The sequence below is a fragment of the Palaemon carinicauda genome, chromosome 7, assembly GCF_036898095.1.
Source record: "Palaemon carinicauda isolate YSFRI2023 chromosome 7, ASM3689809v2, whole genome shotgun sequence".
Taxonomy (NCBI): Eukaryota; Metazoa; Arthropoda; class Malacostraca; order Decapoda; family Palaemonidae; genus Palaemon; species Palaemon carinicauda.
Window position 1 is genome coordinate 124259169 of NC_090731.1, and position 7500 is coordinate 124266668.

The following is a 7500-nucleotide window of genomic DNA, read 5'->3' on the forward strand; positions in this document are numbered from 1 at the left end:
GTCTTATTGGTATTCTAATAATGACATTGCTCTTCTTAGCTACATTTAATGACATACTCTCTCAATCTTATAGGTTTTATTGGGTTTCTTACCGCGAACATTAATTGCGCCGTTCGGTTGTCTTTTCCCTTTCTTTGCTCTTTTCACTTTATTCTATCACTGTTTAAAATTAACTTTTTCGTAATATATATTTGATTTTTGGATTTTTTGTCTATTTAGATGCCATGTAGATTATCTTTTTGATTTTGCTGTTGCTGCTGTTGCTTTTATTGTTATCATTGTTGTTATTGTCGGTGTTATTGGATTAAACTGAGTTTTGAATGCCATAAAGTTCCATGTGTATAGTTCTCCACATCCTTGCCCCTTCGTCCTTCCTGTGTCTATAATTGTTCCAAATATGAAAAAAAAAATTCTTCTGAGAATAAAGTTCCTCATGTGAGACACATCTCGAGCATCCAGATTCTTATCCCTGGACAGAATCCAGGTTTTCTAGTTTTACGACAGTTTGTAAAATATTCTTTTCTTTCTTCGGGACTTTATGGCATTTCTATCACCGGTTCAACGACGTATTATCAAATTACTATTATGTAACCAGTGTTCAAAAAGAAAAAAATAATAATTTTTGATGTTTATATCAATTTGGTATATACGGCCATATCAACAATAATGTGTTTTGAACAGTTGCATAGGTAATTCTTTCACTTCTCATCAAGGCAATAATCAATTATACGACTCAAATCCATATTGATTGCCCCAATAGAGATATAGTGTATTATCATTGAATTGGTAGTGTAACCCAATTTTATAAGCTACTCACGTATTTCACCATTGTCCTCCGCCTTTAATAAAATCATACAAAAACTTGTAAATGAATTATTTTTATATATACACTTGGTTTTAATTTTTAATTCCTTTTCAAAGGGGAGATTAAAACTGATTTTTCCGTAAACTCAGCATTCGAAACGATCTAGGTGTTTCCCCTACTCAGATGGGCACAATTCCTGTTCCTTTACTTTTTTTTTTCATTCTGAATAAAGAAAGTAAATCACTTACATTGATTCTTCGCTAATTTTTTACCTATGCACGCTTGTTTTAGGTTATAGGATGCAACGTTTTGGTTATGCAAATAAAGTCACTTCCTTCCTTGATCTTTAATTATTTCAGATATATTTAATACTAGATGAAGTGACCTCTGCAAATTAATTCAATTTACCTAGTAATTATTGATAGGATATATTTAATGATTGTTGGCGACATACACATAATTTATTCTATATTGGCATCCCTTTCTTTTTTTTTTTTCACTTCAAAACTGATCACAACCGATTTTTCATATTAAGAGTCTAACCCAAGCATTATAAGGAAATATTTTGTATTTTTTTTTAAATGTGCGAACATAAAATTAAGAACCTGATCTTTTCCCTAAACGTGTGTGTAGCATTGATTTCATTATTAAATTATTTATTTCTGATATTTCCCATAATTTGAAGCTATGTAAAGTACAATATATAGTCCATGGAATAAGGGATGCTTAAGGTTGCAAAACTGTGTAAGCTACTAAGAGAGCTGGCCTGAAAATGACATCATCAAGTTTTATTGTGGCGAAACATCTGCAAATGGATAAGTTGTCATTTATTTATAAAACTAAGATCTATCTGATTATATCAAAATGGACTGTTATCGAGAAATTTAGTCCTACGGTAGCAGACTGCTGTTTAGCAAACAAAAGTGAATTTGGGAATAACTCTGAAAATATCTGAAAGGCATCAACAAGAACTATATAAAAAACACCGTATCATATTTGTAATTTCACTAATTCCTATTCGTTTTCACCCACTGTCTCTGAACCAAAAGAACGTGATTGAAAGTTTAGGGTACACCATTTTTTTTTTTTTTTTTTTTTTTGGGGGGGGGGCTTAGTCATATAGTCAAACCTACTACTGAAATATCTTTCATAGATTTATTCAAGAAGCTAAATTGTATTTTACTATCTAAATTTAGTCCTTTTTTCATTAGTATGTAAGAAAAATCTACTAAATGTGTCTGACCAACGGTACCTAAGGTAATGCAAATCTCACATCGAGGAACAATTCGACAAGGACACCCAAGATCCAATACATTGGAATAGAGCCCGAACTACGAGAAGAACGTGATAATGGAAAGTAAATAGCGGAGAAAGTAAAATTTCCATGTCTAGATTGACCGTTTGGTGCTTTACATGCCATTAATTGGCTTGCCTGAAACCCTTGCGCATCCATTGCCTTCTACCTGCATGGCGACTGTCACACGAACTGTTCAGGAGAAAATCCTTTCGCCGATTTTCAGTGCATTATTTGAATCTTATTCAATTTGCATGTTGATATTATTTTTTCCATATATTGAAAATATTTCACCTTCAGTTCCCCTACAGTATCTTTTCCTGTTTATCCTTTTATTCCTTTGGTAATATCATATATTTGCTGATACTTTTTCCTTTATCAAAAAATTTTATATTCTCTCTCTCTCTCTCTCTCTCTCTCTCTCTCTCTCTCTCTCTCTCTCTCTCTCTCTCTCTCTCTCTCTCTCTCTCTCTCTCTCTCTTTGGCTTTTTTGGACCATTTGTCTGGTGTTCATTATTTTCATACTAATTTTCTTTAGTGCCATAGAATTTTATTCCTTAGAGTGTTATGAATTTCCACTTATGTTCATATTGCTTCTTTTCGGGAACGCGGTTTAATTGATATTTAGCTATAGAATTTTGCAATTGTAAAACTTTCCCTTTTTCTCGCATAAAATAACTATATGCTTCTGATGAGGAAATAATAGTTGGTTGGCCAGGCACCAGGCACCCGTTGAGATACTACGGCTAGATATCTATTGGGTCCTTTGACTGGCCAGACCGTGCTTTTCTCTGGTCACGGCACATTTGTCTTTATCTACACTTGCACTGTTTATTCTTACCATATTCCCCTCTGTCTTTAAACATATGTCATCACTGATATTACCTAACAATCCCACTTCGCTTAAAGAGTAAACTAATGCAATGTAATTTTTCAGTGGCTGCTTTACTCATAAATAAGGGTAGAAGAAACTCTTTAGCTGTGGTAAACAGCTCTTATAGGAAAAGGACACTGCAAAATTAAACCATTGCTCCCTGGTCTTAAGTAGTGCAATAGCCTCTGTACCATGGCCTAGCTCTGTGTTGAATTAGAGTCCGCTTGCTGTTTGCATGCTATTTTATCTTATTTCTAGTTCCCTTGTCTTTTGAAGTATTTTATAGGTTATATGTTAAAGATTTAATCTTATGTTTTTATTGTTCTAGAAATATAATATTTTAATTTTTTATTCTTCTCTTCTCTTTATTTCCTCTCCGCAATAAGTTATTTTTCCCTGTTGGAGCCCTTAGGCCTATAGCTTCCTGCTTTTCCAACTAGGCATAAAATGGAATCCTCTCCCAGTAAGTGGTGAAAAGCCCAGGTGGCCGGTCAGTCAATCTAGTTTTCATTTTTCTTCGGAAGGTAGCGATCACACTTAAATTGTTAACTCCCTTTGGTTAATTCATATTTACCTACTACACTCAATATTTTCCCCCTTGTTTAGATAGCAATTATTGCCTGGAATGTGTATATGAATTATTTCTGGGAGATCATGATTCACAAACCTTTCATGTGTCCTGTCTTGGACAATACTGTGATTTATCTAATCATCGTGGAAAGTGCGTTGTACTCACGGTACCTCTCATTGAGAAGTATGTTTCATTGGTTGCTGATCAAGTTACTAGTTCTAAGCAGAAAAGAAAACTGGCTGCTAGTTCAGGGGAGGAGCTGGGAAAGTCTAGGCTAGTTGATTACAAAAGGGATGATGATATTGACACTCCTCCACCTTTAGACAACACATAAGTTCAGACATCTTCCGATGGTGATGAAGTTTATAAGCTCTCGACATCCCTTGTTTCCTTTGTTTAACTACAGAAGTTCAGTAATTTTGGCCCTTCATAAACCATGGAAATACCTAACCTAAGCCCCATAGTAGTTCTAATATCAATAGCGTTTCATTCAGAAACTGTTATGATCAGATTCGTAGATATCACACGGAGCCTTGAAATCTTAATATACATTAGTTCCTCTTTCAATTTTCAATTGTGGTCACTCTATAACACTAAACTGTGCTGTGAAGTAGAAGACCGTGCAGGTTGGACTGATCATAATTCCTCTTAGTTAGTGGAAAAAAAAAAAAAAAAAAAAAAAAAAATTGGAGCATATGATACTTTAATTACCAGTGAAATTGGAATTCGGTATAAGAAGTGGACGAGTGCTACTTACTTTGGCCTTTTTGTCTATGCGTTTAAAGGGGCACAATAATGTTTCCGTCGACTAAAATGCGAATTCCATTTCTTACTAACTCCATTGTTTACACGTGGGAGACTGATGGGGAGGTATTGAACATGCGTTGCTTACATTAGCTTTTACCGGCAGTTGTTTTTTTTTATTTTTCTTATGGCGTAATCATTAACTGTTTTTTTTACCAATTACGATCTTCCATATATATATATATATATATATATATATATATATATATATATATATATATATATATATATATATATATATATATATATATATATGTGTGTGCGTGTGTGTGTGTGTGTGTGTGTGTGTGTGTGTGTGTGTGTTTATATATCCACAAGTTCGTGGATATTATTCTACAACAGCCATTTTTTCCATTTCCATTTTGAAATTTAGTGTTATATCATCTATGTTGGTAATTAATTATTATGAAAACGCTCTTTGGGCTTTGTGAGCATAGCTCAACTTGAACCACTTGACAGAACTTAGCAGCAGTGATGTAATGTTGATTTGGTGAGCACAGTAAGCTACGGTAGAGGAAATATCATTATAATTTTGAAAATATATCTCCAAAATAATGACCTATCGGACTTGCGAGTACAGCTCAACATATACCACTTGGCAGAACAGAGGAAAAGTAATGAATGATAATTTTACGAGCATAGCGAGAACAGCAGAGCAAAAGACATTAAAAAGACGTGAAGTAAATCATAGACAATTATGATACTTTAATTTTCAACCGCTTACATGAACCATATGTTTTTCCAACTGGTTATCTTGTGTTTATTTTTCTTTTCTAGCCGTTATTATTACTGCAAACCACTCGCTTTTAGCATTTCCCCACACCCAAAAATTCAGTTTCCAGAAGGGGTCTCCATAATTGTCTGCAAAAGGTTGTCCAAAATCTCATAAACACAAGGTAGCGAGTATGAAAAATATATGGTTCATGTATTTGACTAGAAATTAAAGTATCACATATCTACCCTAAAATTAGTAAAAACTGAACAGGTTAAAAAGTTTTATATATTTGGATCGTTTTGGATCATGTTTTAAACAACAGTGATTGCTGTCCGCATTTAAGCTCGGCTACCAGCTCATTTCAGTATAATGTTACCGGAGTTAATATAGACTCTAATAGATCCAAAGATGATAAGAATCAGCAGTCTCCCGCAGCTACCCCCGTTTAAATGGGTAAGTAAATAAAAAAAATGGCATATATTCATAAGGATTCTCCTACAAAGCAGGGAAATAAGGAACAGGAAAACTCAGAGACAGAAAGTAAAATTAAAAAAATATACCCTTTTCAATCAAGTACCTTAACAAAATGATTATGATAAATTTGGGAGTACTTAATTTTACCAAATCTAAAAGAAAAAATAGGCTACTTCCAAGAAAGTTTACACATCACACCTCTCTTGCTTTGCTAAAGATGGTTTCAAGGAATGTTTATCTACGATTCAGGAAAAAGACTGGAGGTTTAGGTTCAGCTTTATTGCTTAGACCCTCTTTAATACAAATTTGTGTTAGATTGTAAAAGACTAGCCAGTTACCTGACCTCGTCTTTGATGGCAATTTAGTTACTAGTCTTGATTCAATAATAGTGCACCATAAACGAATCTAAATTCAAGGAATGCGAGTCGGTTAGCTAGAGATATCTAAAGAATGTGATAGAATAGACCTCAAACTCCTCCCTTGGGTTCTAAAACAGGTTACTATTATTCCCCAAAAGCTCAGCACTCAACAAGTTCAAAGTGTTTACAACATTCTTCATGGATGTACTTTCAACGATTCAGGGAGCGATCAAACTAAAGATTTTGATGTTTTCATTAGACCTCTCGGATGCATATTTTCATACTACGATTCATCTAAATTCAAGGAGATACCTTTGGTTTGTCAATGGATCAAGGTTTTTTTTGTTGAAGGGCCTATATATTCGGGCTCAAGATGCCTCCATAGGTGCTCACCAGAATAAATGGCTACATTGTAAATGGTTAAGGTTGTTGTTACTATGTGTTTTTATTTTTGAATTTATATTTTTTTTTTGGGGGGATACGTAGATGGTTGACTATTTTTGAGCAATTCATTGGAAAGGATTTTAGTTCAAGTTTGGTTACTTAGGTTGTTGAGTTACTTATGGGTCATAGTCAATGTCAAGAAGTCCCTCCTGGAGATAACTCAGAAGATTCTATATTTAGGAATTATAAAAGCAACACCTGCTTTCCAGGTTTAGGAATTATAAAAGCAACACCTGCTTTCCAGGTTTTTCCATCGGAAAAGAGCATCAAGTTCTTTTTCCTTTGCTACATAGATTCAAAACATCGAAACACAGGACGTTGTGATTGTGGATGAGGCTTCTACGAACCATGGCCTCCTTAGATAAGTTCATCCATTAAGACCGTCCAAAATTAGGTGATTTAAATTTCATCTTAAGTCACATTTGAACAAGAAGACTGTTTTAGATACCATTTCTATAATGCCAATAATCAGCTTTTCTGACTGAGTTCGTAGGACGATCAGAGTTGCAAATCACTAGGTGTCTCTTTGGAGTAGGAAATACCAAACTTATTCCTGTTCAAAGGTGCATCACAGGAAGTGCGGGGAGCAATTCTGGACCCTTTACATCTTTCAGGGGAATGGACTCCACAGAAAATAAACTTACACATCAATTGTTCAAAGTTACTTACAGGTTTCAATAATTCTCAAGACCAGGAACCACTAATAGTAGGGAAGACACTGTTTTTTTTTTTTTTTTTTTTTTTGGACAATGCAATGACACTAACCTACATTAGGAACCAAGGGGTAAAAGACTTTATTCCCTGTACTGGATACCAGATTTACTGTCAATATGGACAAACTTAAGAGGAGTCACGTTGTTTCTGCAGTTTATTCACAGGAAATCTAATGTACTGGCAAAACAGATGAGCATGGAGAAATAGATTTTAACAAAATAATGGTCTCTGCTTCACTTGATTTGTCAAGAGATCTGGAATTGGTAAGGTCACCTGAATGCTGATATGCTTGCTACATCACTGAACAAAACGATATTTTTTTTTTTATTTATTTACTTTTTTTATTTATCTATTTTTTTTTTTACCTGTACTACACCCCCTAGCTTGAAAACTAGATCCTATGTGACGAATCTGGTCAAATCTGGATCTTTTTGTATTGCCTCATT